Raw genomic sequence first — 22082 nt, 5'->3', positions numbered from 1 at the left:
GAAAAATTATTCACAAACAAAACAGGAAAGTAGTTTTTAAATCCTTATATCTGCAACTCAAATGTGATTCAACATATTCCATTTTTGACTAAATGAGGAATGTTACCAAAACAATTGTTTTTGGGAGTCAGTTTAACTTCAGAGATTATGGAAGTCATACGTGAGAAACATAAAATATTTCCATGCACCAATTTTGCCTGGAAACATAAACCAGGATATGAGAATGGCTTAGTATCCCAGACAGGTGAGACTAGTACTTTTGCTAAAGATTATTCTTTTTACCAGTTTTGATTAGACGTGGTTTGTGTATGATGATGTCAAAGCTCTTTGGAGAAGTAGCACTGATATTCATCCAAGTTAGTTAAAATAAAGACTTGACAATAATATGAATCAGTTTAATAACTTCTGATGGGGTCAGATGGGCATTTTTTAAAAAATTGCCTTCCTTTGTTTATAGAACTATCAAGGTGGGATGCAAAGAGCTCAGGTAAAGGCAATTGTCCTTCTGTAGACCCATGTTTCCCTCTCTGCTATTCAATTTTTCCTTTTGTTAAATAAAGAGAAATAATATTTTTACATATTTTTCACCCTTCAGGCAAAAAGTACTGTACAGTACTAGGAACTTGTGAGGCTGTAAAGTCAAAGGGTAAAAGTTAGAAATAAGTGTGTGTGTGTATGTGTGTGAGTGTGTGTGTGTGTATGTATGTATGTATTAAAGGTGCCTACAATGCCAATGGACTATTTAGGAGTAACATGAAGGGGCTTGAAGTGTGTTACTTGTCCATTTAGGCTTTTGTAGGTGTTCTTAGCCTGTATGCCATAAATATTTTTTTAAATATTTCAAGCACTATTTGAATATAATTGGTTTCTTCTGTAGTCCTGTGTATTTTAGTTTGTATATTTAAAGACATTATTCTGAGGAGTCCATAAGCTTCACCAGACTGTCCAAAGGGTCCATCACACACACACACACACACACACACACACACACACACACACACAGTGAAGAATCCCTACTGGAAGTTAGGAGGGTAGAATAGGAGTACTGATTAAGAGAATGTGAAAAGAGTATATGGAGATGGTGGCACTGGCTCTGATTTTATGTTACAATGATATTGAGAATGAGAGAATAGTGTATTTAGAGAGTGAATTGATTTGAGGGCTGTTTGGGGGGATTGTGTGCCAGGACATGTCAGTGTGTGCTAGGGTAATTGTAGAGGTTGGAAGCCCTGGTGGCTGTTCACTAAGACTTTTCTTGAGATAACATAATCAGGCAGGCATTTGACCTGGTTGCTAGTGTCAGGGTAGAAAATAGGAGATTCTCTGAATTTGCAAGGGACCCCAGTTGGAGTCATGACTCAGGAGTGATGTTCCCATGTCTATAGCCTTATTTTCCTGACATCAAAAAATTAAAATTAGCCATTTAAGTTCTATATTCTAGGTTTTTATTACATCACCAGAGATAACTGTCATAGTGTCAGAAGGCTAATCGCAACAATAGCAGCTACCATTTATACAGCACTTTAATGTTTGCAAAGTGCTGTATAAATATCTTCTTTTGTGCTCACAACATCCCTGAGATGCAGGTGCTATTATGATTCATATTTTTATAGATGAGGAAACTGAGGCAAACAGAGGGTAAGTGATTTGCACAGAGGCACAAAGCTAGTGAGTGTCTGATGCTAGATTTGATGTCAGGTCTTTCTGACTCCAAGTCCAGTGCTCGATCCACTGTGGCATGTAGTTGCAAACTTAAGGACACAAATATTCATGGAGGATGAAATGCTACTATCCACTTGATCTGTCCTCAGTGGCGTCAATTCCATCCTTGAGAGAGAATCACAAGTTTTCTTATTTATTAGTCCTTGCTGCTCCCTGCACTAAGCGAATCGAGGCTAGTTCATCTTGGAACATATCTGATTATCTTGGAAATACAAGAAGAGGTAGAGTGAGTGGGCCATCTCTAGTTTCTGGCAGTTACCCTTTAACTGGGGGTCCAAATGCTGCAGGGAACAGAGTTGCATATGAGGCAATCATGTGATAGGCAATTATCTGCATTGTATGACAGGGGAAGGTAATGCTTACTCAAGAGAATGATGTAGACTCCATGCCCACACTGACTGGCTCTGAATTAACTCCGTGTCTCTGAAAAAGAAAGGGATAGAAGAAAAGAGAGACATCTACAGTAGATGTCATTATGGGCAACTCAATGAAGACATTTCCTCCTCGCCCAGTGGCAGTCAGAGCAGCCGATAAGACACGAAGCTGTGTGAAGGGGACAGAGAATAAGAAGGGGAAATATTATCTTGTCATTGTATAAATCAATGGCACATCCTCACTTTGAATACTGCAGTCAAGTTCGGGCTCCTTATCTCAACCAGGATATAAATGAAAGGGTAAAGGGCCAGAGAAGGGCAGTGCAACTGATTAGAAACATCGGGGAAAGAGGTGGAGGCAGGAACCAAGAGGGTCAATTTCGCTTAGAGAGAGAATGAAAAGATTAAAGTTGTATATTATGGAAAGGGAAAGAGTGTTGAGAGATCAGATAGAGGCAAATGAAGTAATGAAGAGTCCCACAAAGGCCATCTGGATGTCCATACGTATCCTGTCTCCTGAATTAAATGGCAATGCATTAGAAATGGATGAAAAGACAGTCTTCAAGTGCAAAAAGTAACTCTATTTCAACAAGAATCTTCAGGCTGAATTTTTATCACGAGAAATGGAGTCTTCATCTCTGTCTAACTAGGAAAGAATAAAGAATCCTCAGAGCTGGAATTAGGGGGACTCAGTTGGTATGGTTAGCTTGAAGTTGTTCTTGAGCCCTAAAGATCTTGAAGGTAGACATATCTTTACCTCTTATTTAGAAAAGCAGAGAGATTTTGATATAGGGAAGTGGGTAATGGTTATCTAGGAAAGGAGGCTAGGGTATGAAACTTGCCTCCGACACTTAATTAGTTTTGTGAATTTAAGTTGTCATGTGATGATTCCTTGTTGTGCACTTATGGCTAAGTCACAGATCCTCTGTAAGCCTCAATTTCTTCTTTTTTAAAATGGAAATAGTAATACTAGTAATAGCTATTTCACAGGGCTTTTAGAATCTTCCAAAGCAGTATCCTTGGGAAAAATCATTATATAAATGTCTCTGGGTATAATAAGGCCAGACATTGAAATGCCATTATAATATACTCTACCTGACCCATAGTAGATGCTCAGTAAATACTCATAATTGATAAAGTTGACTAGGTACGTGGTCAACCCATAAATGACAGCCTGAAATTGGGGAAAAGAGAAACAAAAATGCTTTTAGTAGCATGACACGGTAGAAAAAACGCTGGTTTTGGTGTCAGAGGACTAGAGTTCAAATCCTTTCTCTGATGTTACTAACCTGTGTGACCTTAATCAAGTCACTGAATTTCTTTGGATATAAATTTCCTTATCTGTAAAATGAGAGGATTGAATCTGATGCTTCTGAGGTCCCTTCCAGCTCTAATTCTGTGATTTCATAATGCTACCCTTTATGTAGAGAGCATTTTGCTCTCCAGGTAGATCTGTGAACTCTGGGAGGGCATTTGAGAGAATTCCTTCAAAAGAGTCAAAAGGAGGGCATTAGGCTGAGTGATTCTTCTGTTATCAGTCATCAGTCAATTAATTGAACATTAAGTGAGCGTCTAGTATATACAAGTCAGAGCCCTAAGCACATTGAGAATTGTAAAGATATAAAACAAGGTCCTTGACATGAAAGAGTTTATAATTGAATTGGGTAAGCAGTACCTACATACATACCAAGATAACAAGGCAGCATGGGAAAAGTGGTGAGTGATGTAGATAGCATGTGTTCAAGACTTTCAGAGGATCAAGATAGCAATCTAAACTAAATTACCTTGAATGGTCCAGGTAAGCTTCACTTAAATGGGACTTGAATTGGGCCTTAAATCATGCATGGGATTCAGATAAATTGACAAGAAACTGGCAGAAACATGCTGGCAAAGAGGTTAGGAAAGAACTGAATTTGAATCCTGCCTTTAACACTTAACAGCTGCCTGACCTTGGGCAAGACATTTAGACTTTGTACACACCACTTTCTTTTACTTGTAAAATGAAGCTAATACCTATAGTAAATATCTGTTGTGAGAATCAAACATTTGTCAAGTGCTTTGTAAATCTTAAAGCACTATTTAAATGTCAGCTATTATTATTCCAGGCAGGGATATAGTATAATCAGAGGCATGGAGATAGAGAAGTGTGTGTTTGGGAAACAATAAATGGACCCATTTGTGGCTTGTCTGGACAGTTTGAATAGATAAGTGATATGTTTGGAAAAGTAAGTTGGAGCTAGATTGTAGAGTTTTCAATGTCAGGCTAAAAAGGTTAAGATTTTATTTTGTACAAGTTGGCAAGCTATTTTGAAAAAAAAATCATTTAGGAAGATTAATCTGACAGCTGGAATCCAGGATGAAAAGACTCAAGGCAAGAAGACCAGTCAGGAGATATTTACTAGATAATAGACCTGCATGTTATAGTAGGAAAAGACTTTGGAAATCATTAGTTTATCACTCCATCTCATTTTTTAGGGGAGAAAACATGGGCCCATAATATCCCATAGCTAATTAGTACATAGCCAAGAATGACAGAATGCAGTATTCTGTCAGATGTTTGGAATCAGGTTGACACAGTTTATAACTGAGTCTTTGATCACAGTTTGGTTCAGATATTTATTTTTCCTTTTGTTTTGCTAAGTTCCACTTTATGGAGACCACCATATATAATAATGAATACATACCTGATCATTCCCTATAGGCCCCAAAAGGGTTAATTCAAATATGTGGGGTTTTTTTCTCCATTAGTTCATTGCCTCCATTTCCAAATTATTAATTCCTCAACAAATCGTTACGTTGTTTTGAATTGCCATGGCAATTTTGGTGATTAACTTTTATTTGCAAATAGTATGCTGACAGATATCAACATAATGTCAAAACAGCTTCTTACAATTCTTATTTGACCTTGGTAAAATCTCATTTCCCCCTACACTGACCACATCCATGGACATTTGAGGATAAAATATACACAATATATTGCTCGCTCAAAGTTGTATGGAAGGAAAGTGATGGATTGGAACATCTAGGAATGATCGAGGCTAGCAAAAGGTGGTGGGGTTGACCTGTTTTGTAGCATACCATGTTGTCCATGTGCAGACATTAGACCAATGTTGGTAAATGTTGCGAAATTTCTAAAGATGTCAAAGTTCAATAGTGCTAATTAGGAATTTATGTTCCCATTTTAACATTTGCTACCTTTTCTTAAATGAACCATAGTATTTTGGTGAAAAAAGGAAAATAGTTTGACATACTAAAATAGTAACATGGCCTTAAATGGAATGATATAAGGGACATGGGAGAGAAACTGGTAGAAAAATAATGGTAACATGTAATGGTGATGCTACTGCTTTAATTGGTGTTTATATACTATGTGTTATTCCAAAGCACTTTCATATCCAATATCTCATTTCATCTTTTTAACATTTCTGTGAGACAAGCAAGGAAGAGATGATTATTTCAATTTTATAGATGAAGAAATATGGCTTAGAGAGTGACTTGTCCAAGATTAGCTGGCTAGTTAGTAGCAGAATTAGATGACCATTTGACATTGGCACCATTTTTCCAACACTCATTTTCTGATTTCTTTCCCTGAGAGATTCAAGTCCAGTACTCTTTCTACTAAACCATATTTTGGGGAATCAGACCTAGCAGTGGAGAGAAACTAATAAGACAGGTTTGATTACTCACAGAAAAATATAGCATTTTATACTGCCTGACTTTCCTTCATCAAATAATGTGTCTATAGTCATCCAGCCAAAATTCAGTTTAGTACTTATATTCTCCAAGCCTAAGTCATCTTTGTCTCAGGAATAGCTAAAGTATTGATCTTTTACATGTATTTATTCAAATAAAAATATATCAAGAACTGTTTATCAGTTCTAGTTGCCAAGTGCTCTACTAGGCACTGGGGATAGCACTGCAAAGAAGGAAAAAAAAATCTCTATACTCTATAGGACCTTATAGTCAAATGAAGGAGAGACAAATACACACACACACACACACACACACATATACATGTATATACCTATCTATCCAGATATTACTTTCTATAGATATGGCTATCTATATAGATACCTATAGTTGTATATCTACCTATAGCCCTGCCTCATTTAAATCCAATTCACTTGCAAATCAAGACATCACCTTTCTGATGTTATTGATTCCCTTTGAGAAAGAAGGACAAACAATGAACACATAGTTATAGACATAAAGAAATAGCCACACATTTAGAAGAAGATGTAGGGTGTTCCAAAGAATTTTTTTTTCTATTTTAGGCTTTATTAGCTTAAAAGTACATTAAGATATTTTGGGATACCCTATATAAAGAGAATACAAACAAATGCAATATAGATGGGCAGAGATCCTACTAGCAGTTGGGAAAGGCTTCATGTGGTGCTTGAGCTGCCTTTTGAAGGAAGAGAAGGATTCTTTGAAGTAAAAAGGGGGATTGTAGGATTAGAGGCAGATTACAGGCAGGAGGGAAGGCTAAGGCAAAAGCATGGAGATAGGATATGAAGTGTCATCTGAAGAATAAAGAGAAGGCCAGTTTGGCTGGATCACATAGGGAAGGAGGGAAGTAATGCCAATAAGACTGAAAGGACAGATGGTGAAGGGATTTAAAAGCTAAAGAGAGATATTATAGTTTATTCTAGAGATGACAAGGAGCCAGTGGAGTTTATTGAGTAGAGTGATATGGTCAGATCCACATTTCCAAGTGACTGTAAATGCCTCTTTGGTAATTGTATGGAGTATGGGTTATAAGGGAAAAGACTAAATGAGGGGTGGGGAGTCTTTGGCCTTGAGGCTATATGTGGCCTTCTAGGTCCTCAAGTATGGTGCTTTGACTGAATTCAAACTTTGCAGAACAAATCCCTTTAATAAAAGGATTTGTTCTGTAAGTTTGGACCCAGTCAAAAGGTCACTCTAAAGGACCTAGAAGTCTCCATGTGGCCTCCGGGCTGCAGGTTTCCCAACCCTAGACTAAACTATGACAGTGACTATAACAACAGAGGTGTCAGATGGGACAGATGAAGTGAAGGTAGAAATAGAAAGATTAATCATAATATCTAGCTTTTATACAACATTTTAAGAGTTATTTAAGTGTTATTTCATTTGATCTTGATACTAACCTCCCTGGCTTCCTTTAAGTCCCAAATAAAATCTCACCTTCTACAGAAAGCCTTCCTCAACCCCTCATAACTTTAGTGCTTTCCTTCTTTTAATTTCTTATCCTATATAGAGCTTGCTATATATATATATATATATATATATATATATATATATATATATATATATATATATATATAAAATATATATTTGCATATAATTTCCCTCATTGGATAGAGTCTATACTGTCTTTTGCTTCTTTTTATACACCCAGAACTTAGTATTGTGCCTGGCACATAGAAGGCACTTAATAAATGGTTTTTGATTGATTGGCTGATTTTCTCAATAACCCTGTGGGGCAGATGCTAAGACCAAGCAACTTATTGCCTGTTAGGAATTGAGGATGATACCAAGGCTGTGAGTCTGAGAGGCTCGAAGAATGGTAGTATTTTCTACAGCAGTACAGTAAAGCTGTTTGGAAGGGGGAAGGTTGATTAGAGAACAAAATTGTTTTTGTTGCAGAAGAAAATATTTGAATTTAAAATTTAGTGCTATAAATCTTTGGCTTTATAAAGAGGGTGGGGGAAAATATCTGAAAAGAAGTGGCACTAAAATGTAACCCTTTCATTCACAGAGATTAACATTATTTATAAGTACAGACATTTTGGAGAGGGAATTTATTATACAATTTCAAATATGTGGAAAAACCTATTTTCACTAACATTCCATAGAAGATTCCATCTATTATGTCACCTACCTGACTGAAAATGTAGAAAGGATAAGATACTATTTTGCTTTTTGTTTCTTGAATATAAAAAAAAAAAAAAGCATTTGAGTCAGTAGAGCAAAACCTCTAAAAGGCCTTTTCCTTCAGCAAAGTGTCTCCCTTGAGTATACTAAAATTATACAAGAGTTCTTAAAATGTACAAGAATGTGGATAGTCTTGTCTGCCCTTTTGGTCATTAATAGCCTAATGAAGCATACAACACAGTAGTAGGCAATTATCAAATTCACCACATTATGGAATAGATGATCTAGTAATCAAAGGAGAATTTCCTATGGTTTTGGTCTAACTACTCAGGAGGTAAACACTAAGTAGGTGAGGAATATCTATTGTTACTCCATTGATCAAACTATAATATGCAAAGATATGGACTACTAAGAAGCAGTGTGGAATGGTGAACGCAACTGGCTGCCAGTCAGAAAGACCTAGATTGGAGTCTTGCCACTGGTATATGCTAACTGTATGATCCTGGCAAGTAACTTCTCAAAGTTCTAGGTAACTCTCCAAGAGCTGGATCTCTCTAAGTTGTATAGAAGGTGTACTGATCTACATTGGTGGAGTGAATTTCCTCACTGGGAGTTCCCTATACCAAAGTAATCCTAAATCCAGACTCTATCTATTTCTCTCTTAAGCATTGTAAATGGGAAGAAATTGAATCCAGAGCTGACAGGAGAATTGAAGGTCCATGTTAGTTCTTTTAGTAACTCCAAACTTTCCCAATGCAAAGTCCCATATTTTTCTTATCAATATGTTATTAGTATATTGTCTGGTTCTGAGTCACAGAACTCTAAGGAAAACAGGAAAGGATTAACACAGAGCTGAATGAAATACTGCATGGTGAGTGTGAGTAGACTGCAATTCATTATTAATGAGAAATAGTAGTGTAGGTATATGAATATAATGAATACTGTTGTTCCATAAGAAATGGTGAGTTGGTGAACTTCAGAAAAACCTGGAAAGACTTGCATGAACTGATGCTGAGTGAAGTAAGCAGAACCAGGAGAACACTGTACACAGTAACAGCAACATTGTACAATGATTGACTTTGTTAGACTTAGCTTGTTTGAGCAATTCAGTGATCTAAGACAATTCCAAAAGGCTCATGAAGGAAATTGCTACCCATATCCGGAGAAAGAACTATGGAGTCTGAATGCAGATCGAAGTATATTTTTGTTTTTTTTTTTTCTTTCTCATGGTCTTTCTCTTTTGTTCTGATTCTTCTTTCACAACATAACTAATGTTGAAATATGTTCAATGTGATCGTATATGTATTGCCTATATCAGATTGCATGCCACCTTGGAAGGGGAAGGACTGCAAGGAGAGGGGGAATTTAGAACTCAAATCTTACAACATGAATGTTGAAAACTAAACATAAATGCAAAAAGAAATAGTGGTGTAAGGGATATCACCAAATAAACATATTTGTGAAAAAAAAGATTAGCTGGTCACCTGACAAGAGTGAAGAATAGTGGATGAATATTCAAAACTCTTTATTGGGATTCTCATGATGTGAAGAGAAAGCAAAAAAGTCCCCTAGAACACTGAGTGAGTTCACTGTGATGAACTGATGGGAATGCCTGGGCAAGAATAATATAGTAAAGGAAGGCATAGATGCCATTTCCTTTGCCTCATTGGAAGGATTGTTAACATTGATGAGATCCCATTTCCCTACTTGACTATAAATGATAGCTGAATTAACTAATTAACTATATTGACTGAATTAACTATATTTCAGTCAAATGATGAAATTTGTTCTATTTTTTCCAATTATACACAAAGACAAATTTTAACATTCATTGATTTTAAACTGAGTTCTAAATTCTCTCCCTTCCTTTCGTCTCTTCCCCATTCCTACGAAATTAACAATTTGAACTAGTGGAATGTGAAGACTATACATGTGAAGTCATGCAAAACACACTTCCTCTTCAGCTATATTGCAAAAGAAAACAGACCCCTCCCCCCCAAAATTCCCCAGCAACAGCAGCAAAAAAAACCAAGACAGCTAAAAATGTTTTAATAAAAGGATGCTTCCATCTGCATTCAGACTCCATTCATTCTTTCTCTGGAGGTAGATAGCATTTTTCATCATGAGTTCTTCAGAATTGAATCGAATCATTGTATTGCTAAAAATAGCTAAGTCTTTCCCAGTTGATCGTTGTGTAATATATGCTGTTGTTTTCTGGGTTCTGTTCATTTCACTTTGTATCAGTTCATATAAGTCTTTCAAGGATTTCTCAAAGCATCCTACTCATCATTTCCTATCACACAGCAATATTCTGTCACAATCACATATCACAACTTGTTTAGTCATTCCCCAGTTGATGGACATCCTCTCAATTTCCAATTCTTTACCACCATAAAAAAGATGCTGTAAATATTTTTGTACATACAGGTCCTTATTATCATTATTACTTGTCTCTTTGGGATATAGACCTAGCAGTTGTATTGCTGGGTCAAAGGGTATACACAGTTTTATAGCCCTTTGGGCATAGTTCCAAGCTGCTCTCCAGAATGATTGGATCAATTCACAACTTCCATACAACAGCATTTGAATAGTTTAATAAATAGACCAAAATAGCATGTTGTAGTAGAAAAGAACAGAACAGGAACCAAAAGGCCCAGATTAAAATCTAAATACTTTTACTTACCATCTCTGTGACTTTGGGCAAATTACTCAATTGAGCTTCATTTCCTTAACTGTGAAAATAAGGGTGTTGGACTTGATGACTCCTGAGTAAAGCACCCAATAGAAATTTTGTTCTTGGGTGTATTCTCAAATTTCTTGATAAGAATTCAAGGGGGTAGGTCGTCTGGAATGCCAACATATGATGGGTGAGATAGGGGGAGGCAGAATGTTATGTTTTCTCTTGGAGATCAGTGTACTTGGGAGGGAAGGCAGGATTGGGCCAGGCCAGGGAGGAGCTAATCTACCTTGAGCCTGGGGTTGGGGAAGGAAGTGGATCATCTAGTAGATTCCTAGAGGTAGAGGTCTGTTAGTTCTACTTTCTGAAGGATATCAACTGGTGTTATTTTCCCCTATAAGCATCCCTCCAAGTTCCCCACCCTAGTTTCAACTCTGCCTCTCAAATTTCATTTAGTCCTCAATTTATATTGCTATTTATCAATTGTTTAGGTTATGTTTGAAAATAACCATGCATATTATAGCAACTTAGGATAGGGATTGTAGAGCATAAATAAAACCAAGGAGTTAAAGCATTATCTAGTTATAGCACCTAGTGACTGTAGATAAATAGGCTGTTCACTTGACATGAGGAAGATAGACTAATAGACAAGTGGCAGCAGTTCCACTAGTGACATTTCCTTAGTATTCAGGGATATACATAAAAAGGGTGCCTAGGAGATAATTATCTCTTGCTTTCCAAATATCTGTTACAGGCCTTCTACCTCTATCTTGACCTCCGTCCCACCACCATCAATTGCATACTACAAGGTGGTATATAATTGACAAAGTGTTCACCATGCTGCTATAGAAGAGACGTAAATGGAAGAAGGATTTCTGATGGCTGATGAAATTCTGATGTAACTGTTGTAGATTACATTGGACCGATTGCAAAAAGACTCAGAAAAAGGCAGAACCTCTTGCAAGATATTCATAGTCACTCAAAAGATTTTGGCCAAGCTACTGATACAAAAAAACCCAAGAATATAAGGAATATCAGCTATTAGTCTGTTGTTCAGACTATTATATTCAATGACATGAATTATCTTCAGAATGCCTCCCTTAGTGTGTATATGTATGAACATATATAATGTATATATATTCATTTATACATATGAATGTACATATGCTAAAAAAACTATGTAGTACAGTGAATGGAAAACTGGTCTTGTAACCAGGAAGACCTGGTTTCAAGTCCGGCCACTGACATATGCTGACTGCATGACCTTGGTGGGTGATATTGAACTTCTCAGTTCCAGGAAACTCTCTAAGAAAATAAGTTGTAGAGCAGGTGCCTACCTACATTATTGGACAGAGTTTCTCACTGAGACTTGCCTCATGGCATTTGAAAATTATGTTCTTGTACTACTAGACTGCAAATACACCTTTAAATGTGTCTAGACAGGACATTTTACTCCTTATAAAAATCACAGATGTAAAGTTGGAAGAGCCTTTTTACATTATCTACTTCTCTTGTTTTCAGAAATGAGGAAACTGAGGCTCAGAGAGTTTAAGTGGCTTACCTAAAAGTTTAGTAAGTGGAAGATCTTGGATTTGAACTGAGGTCATATGACTCCAGATTCAGGATATTTTCTGCCTTATTAGTGCCACAGCTTCCTATTTATTGTTGTAACAAAAATGGTGGTGGTAGGTCCAGTTATGTTTACAAGATGCGAGAAGGCAATAGTCATGTTTTTCTCTTTTGCTGACTTACCAACTTAATGATCTTGTGTATTTCCAGAATGGTAAGGTCCATTTTGAACTGAAAAGCAATCTCAAGTACAGCTTGCAATCTGAGAGCATGCCAACTAAGTTCAACTATGCAAGTGAGGCATCGGTAAATTGGAATAGTCCTGCTCCTAATTAATTGTATGTCCTTTTTGTTCATTCTTTTGCTCTGTGTGTGTGTGTGTTTGTGTGTGTGTATGTGTTCCTTGGCTCGACTGAAAGTTCTTCAAGAAAAGAGACTATTTTCCCATTGTCTATATCTCAGCCCTACCACAATATTTGGAACATAATCGGTACTTGAAACATTTTTTTTTGATTGAGCGATTGATTGTGGTCTGTTTAATTGTTTTAGTTAAACAGAAATTTTGTTTTACTTAAATAGAAGTGGCTCATGACCCCATGGACAGTCAGCATTTCTGTTTATTTGAGTTCAAATTTATTGTGTTTGTACAATAATAACACTGAGACATGATGCCAAACAAAGGCTGGGATTATAAAACCAAGCCGAATGGTGGGCCAGAGAGCAACTTAGTGACAGAAAACAACCCATGCTATGATTTCATTCCCTGTTCTCTTCAATTGATCACTGAAAACAAATAGTAAAACATGAGGGACATAATCAAGGGAACTTGGTTCATACTCTGCCTTCAAAATGTACTAGCTGAACCACGGGTAAGTAACAACCTCTCTGAGCATTGATTTTCTCACCTGTAAAATGGGAAATTAATGCTTTCACTACCTGCCTTGATTGGTTGTTGTGAGAAAGGCACTTTGTAAACTTCAACACCACACTGATATAATTGGTCATTATTACCAGTAATAATCCAATGCCAAACTCAAATTCTACCTGTTCCACAAAATCTTTTCTGATAGCTAAGCTGAAAGTGATCTCCCATAGCATTTTGTTTCATAGCCCCTTGTACTCTTTTTTCTTATTCAATATATTTTATAATTTGTCTCATGTTTCCCAGTCCATTGAAAGCCTCAGGGCAATTCCATGTCTTGCATCTTCTTATGTACCCAGTATAGTGTATTGAATACATAATAGTTGTTAGTATTCAGTTGTTTGAATAATGTCTGACCCTTTGTGATCCCATTGGGGGTATTCTTGGTAAAGATGTGGGACTGTTTTGTAATTTGTTTTCTATAGCTTGCTTTATAGACGAAGAAACTGAGACCAACAGCTTTAAAAGACTTGCCCAGGATCACACTGCTAGTAAGTGTCAGAGGCCAGATTTGAATTCAGGAAGATGAGTCTTACTGTTTTCAAGTCTGGCACTCTGTCTGCTTTCCTACCTAGCTGCCCCTGTTGAATGTAGTATGTACTTAATACAAGTTTGTAAGATTTTTCTTTTTCCTTTTTGAGGAGAGTTCCTAGAGAAAAGTATAGTGGCTCTATTACTGAATTAGATTCACTCCTGCTTTGTATTAAGCTTCTTCTCTAGCTCTGTGTAGATATGGAGCCTAAAGGAAAACAAGATGAATAGAGAACATAATTTAGAGCATCTGCTGCATTGAGTGCAGTTGTCATGAGATTAGGTAAGTAGGGGAGCCTGGAATGGTTTAGCTCAGTATAATCCAATTGGCTTTTGCAGTTTGGCACTTTTATTATGCATGGCATATTTATCATTGGTGGTTAGAATGGTGGGAAATATAATGAAATTGCATGACAGATGAAGAAATCAACCCCAAATCAATGGTATAAGATATAGTAGATCATTTATTCCATTACAGGGCCACTAGGTGGCAGAGTGGATAGAGTGCCAAGCCAGGAGTCAGGATAACTCATCTTTCTGAGTTCAAATCTGGCCTCAGACACCCACTAGCTGTGTGACTCTGGGCAAATTACATAATCCTGTTTGCCTTAGTTTCCTCATCTATATAATGAGTGGCAGAAAGAAATGGGAAACCACTCCAGTATCTTTGCCAAGAAATTTCCAAATGGATTCACAAAGTGTTGGACATGACTGAAACAACTGAGCAACAGCAACAAATTATTCCACTACAAAATTTAGGTTATTTATACAACAAAGAGAGGGGATTGTAGAAGAACCAAGACTTAAAGACTGGAAACCACTGGACTACAAATGACTAACTCAAAAGGCCACACAATTAGTGGTAAATAAATAGTCTGGTTGTTTAGAATGAGATGGAAAACAATGAGAAAACTTTTAGTGTTTCATGATACTACACTCCTGTTACATTGATCAATGATGTATCAAAGCAGATGAATAGGCAGTAGGCACTGTATCTATAGCTGAATTTAGGACGTGGGGGAGAGAAAGTTGAAGAGACATGGATGTTTTGATAAAAGCACCACGAAGTCCTGGGTTGCCTTATTTGATGATAAGCTTTCTGTTATTGGAAATGTTCAAGATAAGGCTGTACATCCTTCTACCAGAGGTAATAGTACATGTTCCTAAACTAAGTAGGTCATCTGAGAAAACCTTGGAATTGTTTCTAACTCCAAGTTTGTATGACTCTGTTATATGCTCCTGGCAGGAGTAACTATTATTCTTGTACAGGGGATATAGGAGAGAACAAAAGTTATAGGTAAAATCAAAGACAAGTAAAATATTGTTTATTTGACCATACTTTGAGAGGTACAGACAGGGATTGTTGACATCACTGTACTACCAGAGAACTATAGAAGTTTAGAGTTGGAAGAGATCTTAGAGATATCTAGTATAACCTCACAGCACATTCAGGTATACCCTCTCTAAAATTCTTGAGAGATTGTATTTACCCTCTTTTTGATTACTTCTGATAATATAGAATATACTACCTTACGAGGAATAGGTATTGTACCAGTAATTTTATTGATAGAAGCTTCTAGAAGAGGAAATATCCTCGCCAGTGCAGGTAGGCACTTTCTCTGTAATTTGGGGTCTTAGCAATTTGTCCAGAGTATTGAGATATATTGCCTGATTTGCCAAGGGTCACACATCCAATATATATCAGAGGCAGTACCGGAATCCATCAATTCTTAGCTTTGAGGTCCACTTTTTACCTACTATGCCACATACATTCTAATTCCCTCACTGATCACCAAGACAAGTTGACTATCAACTGGAACTCCACTTCATGAAGTCTCTTTTACAAAGGAATTTGGAAAATGTGGTGTCATCTGGCTTGAGGTAAAATACCTACCATCCATTTGACCATTTGAAGTCCTCTTAAGAAGGGATATTATTGAGACAGAGCCAAGATGGTAGAGCAGAAGGATGGATCTGCAGAAGCTCTCCCCCCATAGCTCATAAAATACCTGTAAAATGACTCTAAACAAATTCTAAAGCAGCAGAAGTTGCAAAAAGACAGAGTGAAAGAGATTTCCAGCTGGAGACAGCCTGGAAGGCCAACAGGAAAGGTCTGTCACACAAGACTTGGAACGGGGCACAATGTAGTGTGGGTGGCACTGCACAGACAAGACTGGAGCAGGCTTCAGGGCATGGAATCATGGGTAGCAGCAGCAGTTGCCAGATTTCTCAACCCACAGATGCCAAAGACAGCTTCAAAGGTCAGTGAGAAAATACTTTCACTTGGGTGAGAAGGGAACACTGTCTGGTTCTGGCAGTGGGGGTAGCTGAGGCAACAGCGTACATTTCAGGAGTCCTTGGCCTAAAGACTCTGGGGAAATTGAGCTGCTGATCTGGGTCAGTCCTGAATGGCAGTCCTAGGGTGAGGAAGAGCATTGGCATGGTGGAGCTGGTGGAGGTTTTGGAGAGGATCCTGGGCAGAAAAGCTTGTGGTTGCTCCCAGATCAGAGTGTAGGCCAGGAGAGGAGTAAATTCCTTTCCCTTGATTAAGCCACCTTGGAGGAACTAAGAACTTACAGGTCCCTAGAGTATACCCTTTGCTTGACAAAGGACTCAAAAGTCAATTAACTGGCTGGAAACATGCCTAAAAAAGGGAAAAAAATAAGACTATAGAAGATTACTTCCTTGGTGAACAGGCATCTTCTCCCATCCTTTTGGATGAGAAAGAATAATGCTTACCACCAGGGAAAGACATAAAAGTCAAGACTTTTGCAACCAAAATCTCCAAAATAAATATGCGATGGTCTCAGGCCATGGAAGAGCTCAAAAAGGATTTTGAAAATCAAGTAAGAGAGGTGGAGGAAAAATTGAGAAGAGAAATGAGAGCAATACAAGAAAATCATGAAAAGTGAGTCAACAGCTTGCTAAAGGAGACCCAAAAAATGCTGAAGAAAAGAAAACCTTTAAAAATAGACTAACTCAAATGGCAAAAGAGGCACAAAAAGCCAATGAGGAGAAAAATACTTTAAAAGGCAGAACTAGCCAAATGGAAAGGGAGGTTCAAAAGCTCACTGAAGAAAATGGTTTTTTAAAAACTAGAATGGAGCAGATGGAAGCTAATGACTTTATAAGAAATCAAGAAATTATGAAACAAAACCAAACGAATGAAAAATATAAGGCAATGTGAATATCTCATTGCAAGAACAACTGACCTGGAAAATAGATCCGGGGAGACAATTTTAAAGTTATGGGACTACCTGAATGCTATGATCTAAAATAGAGCCTAGACATCATCTGTCATCTTTCATGAAATCATCAAGGAAAACTGCCCTGATATTCTAGAACCAAAGGGTGAAATAAATATTGAAAGAATCCACCACTCACCTCCTGAAAGAGATCCATCCCAAAAGAAAAACTTCCAGGAATATTGTAGCCAAATTCCAGAGTTCCCAGATCCAGAAGAAAATATTGCAAGCAGCCAGAAAGATATAATTCTAGTATTGTGGAAATACAATCAGGATAACACAAGATATAGAAGCTTCTAAATTAAGGGATCTAAGGGCTTGGAATATGATATTTCAGAAGTCAAACAAACTAGGATTAAAACCAAGAATCATCTACCCAGAATAACTGAGTAAAAAATAGAGAAAAAATGGTCATTATTCAATGAAATAGAGTACTTTCAAGCATTCCTGATGAAAAGACCAGAGCTGAATAGAAAATTTGACTTTCAAACACAAGAATCAAGAGAAGAGTGAAAAGGTAAACAGGAAAGAAAAATCATAAGGGACTTAATAAAGTTGAACTGTTTTCATTACTACATGGAAAGATAGTATTTGTAACTTTTGAGATTTTTCTCAGTATTTGGGTAGTTGGAGGGATTATATATATATACACAGAAGAGGGCACATGGTGAGTTGAATAGGAAGGGATGATATCTAAAAAAATAAAATTAAAGGGTGAGAGAGGAAGATATTGGGAGGAGAAAGGGAGAAATGGAGTGGGGCAAATTATCTATCATAAAAGAGGCAAGAAAAACCTTTTTCAATGGAGGGGTAAATGGGGGAGGTGAAAGGGAAAAAGTGAAGCTTACTCTCATCACATTTGGCTTGAGGGAATAACATGCACACTCAATTTGATATGAATATCTTACACTACAGGAAAGTAGGGGAGAAGGGGATAAGTGAGATGTGGGGGGATGATAGAAGGGAGGGCAAATGGGAGGAAGGAGTAATTAGAAGTAAATACTTTTGGAGAGGGACATGGTCAAAAGAGAGAATAGAATAAATGGGGGGCTGGATAGGATGGAAGAAAATATACTCTTTCACAGCATGACTGTTATGGAAGTCACATCTATATCCTATATTGAATTGCTTGCTTCTCATTGGGGTGAATGGGGAAGGGAGGAAGGGAGAGAAGTTGGAACTCAAAGTTTTAGGAACGAATGTTGAGCATTGTTTTTGCATGCAACTGGGAAATAAGAAATGCAGGTAATGGGGTACAGAAATCTATCTTGCCCTATAAGAAAAGAGAGAAGATGGAGATAAGGGAAGAGAGGGGTGTGATAAAAGGGAGGACAGATTGGTGAAAGGGGCAATCAGAATGCATGGTGTCTTGGGATGCAGGGAGGGGAAAGATGAAATAAGTTGGAACTCAAAATCTTGTGGAAGTAAATGTTGAAAACTAAAAATAAACTAATTTTAAAAAATTTCCATAAGAAGGGATATTATTCAATGTCAGAGAGAGAAAATTAGGGGTCACACATTTTAAATTTGTGACACATGATCATGGAGAGTGAAATGAGCAAATATGATATTGACAAGCTGATCTGAAGACAAGGAAGATGGAATAGCTGGATAAAAGAGACTGGAGGTGAATGCAACATTAAAGAAATGTAGAAGAAAGAATGTAGAGCAGCTGTTTATGTATCTGAAATGGATGGTTGATGCTGCTTATCTGACCTGCTGTGAGTTCTGTGTATTATAGGTCAGTCAGTCCCAACCCCTATTGTGGTGGAGTAGATATCTAGCTGTGTATACTGCTGCAGTATCAATTTCCCAAAGACCTGCTGCCAATTAATATCTAGTGCATTGTACAATGTTGGTCTCTCCTTGAGGTTGTAGATCAGGACAGAATGACATTTGCAGAGGTATGGACAAGAAGGGGGCATGAATAATAATAATAATACCATAAAAATAATAAAGTGAAGTGAGCAGCACTAGCTGATGGTCTGGAACCACAGGAAATTTAAAGACCATCCAAAACCAATGAGCTATAACTGCTCAAAGTGTTTTGGCTGATAGAAGTCAGTCACCCACCAGGCCAAGACCGCTGAGACAGCACACTGACTGAGAGATAGAAGTGAATAAGGGTAGAATGCAGTTATTTTGAAGTCATAATTAAAAATAATAAAATGACAGTTCATGGACAAGTGAAGTATTTCTGTGTTATAGTCAAATATTCTGAATTGACTATGAAGCTAGCTGAACAATAAGTCAGATCAGAAGTAGACCATTTTGAAGAAAACCATTCTCCTCAAATATAAAACAACCATAGTCTTTAGGAAGAATAGGGATTTGAATGAAATTTAAGTTCAACTAAATTAAAATATTTAAGTGTCAATTACGAATGAGGATCACAGATATAGAATTCAAAAGGATCTTATATATCATCTAGTCCAGGTCCCTCATTTCATAGATGAGGAAACTGAGGTCCAGGGAGATTAAATTTGTTCAAGGGTACACAAATTCCGAGCATCAGAGGTCTGATTAGAACTTGGATATTCTGACTCCAGAGCCAGGACTCTTTCTATTATAGTGTAAGAAATAAATGTTTTATAAATGTCAGTGCATACACCCAAGGGACTACTGGCTCACCTACATTGTAAAAACTAAGTATTATATATAGAAGTCATGGTTTTTTTTTCTCAGCGAGGGAACCCAGACTACCACCAGAGAATAGATAATATCTTCTCTCCCCCTGCTAACCATCTGCCTACTTCAACCGGTATGTCTCATCTTTTACAATGTAGACCACAGTGCCTTTCAGAATGTACTGCCTTTAGGAGCCATAGTCCCCAAAGAGAACATGGAATTTGTGCTGAGGACATTCTCTTGTGCAACATTTCTAACAGGTCAACTATTTCAATTCAAATCAATGAATGTCATGCATATACTATGTGCAGGGCAGTACTGTGGTCATTAGTGAGAGACAAAGGGAAATAAGAATGCCAAAGTATAGTGGCTTCTATGCAGACAGTAAGACATATTATTTGGATGATTTGTTGGGGGCACTTCTAAGTGGAATGATTGGTCAGTCATGAAAGTTTCAGCAATGACTCAGTGGAAAGATTGTCAGAGTAGGAGTAAAGTACTTGGATGTGATTCCTAGCCCTGCCACTTGTTCCTGATGTGACTATTAGAAAGTGAGTCAACCCCTATGAACCACAGCTTCTTTGTAAAATAGAATGTTGGACTTAATGGCCCCTAAGACCCTTCTAGTGCTAAATCTATGATCTCAATATCAGGGATAGATATCAGCAACCGTATATAACAAGATAACCATATTACATGAGAGTTGTAGTATATATACATGCACATACCCACACAAATATATACATGTATATCTGTATGATGTACATATGTGTGCATATATGTACATAGATATAGGTATATATACACACATAGGTGCTAAATTTACTTCAGCCACTGTTAGGTGCTTTACAAATGCAAGGTTTTATTATGAACATTGATATATAGAACCATGAACTAACTAAGGAAAAACCTCAGAGGCCATTTGGTTGAAACTTCATCTGGAGCAGCAATTTCTCTACAAAAGTGTGCCAAAGAATGATAGTATATGTTTACGTACATATATGTACTATGTGTGTGTTTGTGTGTATATAATTGTATATCATCACAATTCCGTATAATCACAGAAGGCTCAGACAGTTGGATTCAATAAATCAAAAGCATTAACTAGGTTTGAATAAGCCATCAATTTGAGCATTGAATGAAGGCAGATAACACCACATAAGAAAATTATTGTGGCTTATTAAGTGAATTAGACATGGCACTGGGTGTAATGTATTTTTTTAAAGTACTTGGCCTAATGATGAGTTGATCAATTGGCAGACTAGTCTAATAGTGGATAAATTTCAATTCAGAGGAGCCAAACCCCTGGAACAAGGTTTCTTTTTTTAGGGGGGGTGGGGTGAGAATCCTCTCAACTGAGCAGATGACGATAGTGCAAGTTCTCTCCCTCTGTCCCTCTCCCTCTCCATCTCTCTATCTGTGTCTCTGTCTGCCTGTCTCTGTCTCTCTCCTCCCCTCTATCTCCCTGCCCTGTCACCCAATAATTGATCAAGTCATTAGAGAGATGAGACCAGTGGGAGAGAGAAGTGCTAGCAACAGACACTGCAAATACACCCATGTTTAGCACATGACGTAACGACACCTAAGAAGAACTTAAAAGAAGATGGTAAGAAGACGTTAAAAACTTTCAGTAACCAAGGATCATGAGTTATCATTTTTACATGTGCTTTCTACATCTGTGCATCACTGCTTTTGCACTATAAGTATAAACCCATTCTTCTGCTAGATTCTTTGTGGGACAACGGGCCTGATTCCCAGTGCAAGGAGGTGAGAGAATACCCCTTGACACATCTGCATGTTTATAGGTTCTACACATTTGTACTTTAAGTTTGTGCTCACTTTTCCCACGCAATCAGTGTGTATTTGTGGGAAAGATTACCTTAGAATGGTGTGGGAATATTTTGTACCAATTGGTCTTACCACATTCCTTAGAAATGGCTTTGCTAAAACCTAAGTAAGTCTATTGACTGATTGTTAACAAGAAGCCCATGGGTAAGAGGTCATGCATATCAGTGTTAGAAGCTCTGACCCTCAGGATGACCCTTAGAACTTTGAGAACTGCATAGCGACCTTCTGGAAACTCAGCCCACCAATAGGTGTGAGAGTTGGAGAAGTAGCTTCAGAAGGTTTGTTAATGTTGGCTTGTATTTTGGCAAAATCCTTTATAGTAAAGTCTTATTGGTTATACTGAGCAACATTCATGACTGTCACTTCAGGAGAAATATGATACTGAGGTCAATGTCATGAGTTAGGCTTGCAAAGATAGGTTGTTCACACTGTCTCTGAACCATTCCTTCTGAGCTCTGGAGTCTGATCAGCCTTAGGACTTAAAAAACCTTAACCTCTAGGGAAATTAGTTGAAGTACAACTCCTACTAAGAGCAGAACTACAGTGTTCACCTTATATATAATGAAAAATTTCTTATTATTGAGGAAAAGTTCACTTAATATTAGTTGCAGGTGATTTATGGTGGCTAGTTTCTAGCTGAAGTATCTATTGCCTTGGCTTCTGTGGATACCAGCCAATATAATAATGTTTACACGACTGTACATCAACAG

At 37.4% G+C, this 22082-nt stretch overlaps 1 long non-coding RNA gene across 3 annotated transcripts in view; it reads left to right on the top strand.

The window, feature by feature from the left end:
* Positions 1–22082, top strand: part of LOC140509819 (uncharacterized) — a 132947-nt gene that overhangs the window by 100933 nt on the left and 9932 nt on the right. Inside the window, exon 4 of one of the 3 annotated variants that reach the window (XR_011968935.1) lies at positions 11384–12536. The exons of 1 other annotated variant lie outside the window; for it this stretch is intronic. This is a non-coding gene — a long non-coding RNA (uncharacterized lncRNA). Of the gene's footprint in view, positions 1–11383; positions 13469–22082 lie in introns of those variants that run through there. One more of the 3 variants, XR_011968934.1, reaches the window with a different exon arrangement.

The sequence above is a fragment of the Notamacropus eugenii genome, chromosome 1 (assembly GCF_028372415.1).
Source record: "Notamacropus eugenii isolate mMacEug1 chromosome 1, mMacEug1.pri_v2, whole genome shotgun sequence".
Taxonomy (NCBI): Eukaryota; Metazoa; Chordata; class Mammalia; order Diprotodontia; family Macropodidae; genus Notamacropus; species Notamacropus eugenii.
The sequence above is the reverse complement of the archived record's forward strand: the minus strand, read 5'-3'. Positions and strand labels throughout refer to the sequence as shown.